The sequence below is a fragment of the Schistocerca americana genome, chromosome 2, assembly GCF_021461395.2.
Source record: "Schistocerca americana isolate TAMUIC-IGC-003095 chromosome 2, iqSchAmer2.1, whole genome shotgun sequence".
Taxonomy (NCBI): Eukaryota; Metazoa; Arthropoda; class Insecta; order Orthoptera; family Acrididae; genus Schistocerca; species Schistocerca americana.
The window spans coordinates 530070497-530071107 of NC_060120.1; the positions used below are offsets into that span (position 1 = coordinate 530070497).

Consider the following 611-nt stretch of genomic DNA (forward strand, 5'->3'; position numbering starts at 1 on the left):
CACCAGAGGATAGCCCCATCCCAAGGGATAACTCTCTCCTCCCGAACAGGTCATAAAGGCCCAACGGTACCGACTGGCCACCCTGTCATCCTCAGCCAATAGGCGTCACTGGATGCAGATATGGAGGGGCATTTGGTCAGCACACCGCTCTCCCGACCGCATATCAGTTTCCGAGAGCGGAGCCAATACTTCCCTGTCAAGTAGCTCCTCAGTTTGCCTCACAAGGGCTGAGTGCACCCCACTTGCCAACAGCGCTCGGCAGACCTGAAGGTCACCCATCCAAGTGCTAGCCCAGCCCGACAGCGCTTAACTTCGGTGATCTGACGGGAACCGGTGTTACCGCTGTGGAAAGGCCGTTGGCATTCCAAGGGATAAGTGAAAACATATCTCAAGGGCTGTGCCAAAGTTTAAATTAACATTATATACGTTTATTTAATTATGTATTTAATGGAGTAATTTTTCTTTTCATCATTTACGACAGATTCACATATTGTTGCGGATTAAGTTGTTCCAGGTGGCATTAACGCGTAACTAATTACGCTCACGTATCGCTGGGGCAGGCGTGCCATTACTTCAGTTGCCGACCGCGGACAAAAACTCCGAAAACCCCG

At 50.4% G+C, this 611-nt stretch overlaps 1 pseudogene; it reads right to left on the reverse strand.

Annotated features, from left to right (window-relative positions):
* Window positions 1–243: 243 nt before the first annotated feature.
* LOC124597369 lies at window positions 244–361 on the reverse strand (annotated as a pseudogene).
* Window positions 362–611: the final 250 nt, after the last annotated feature.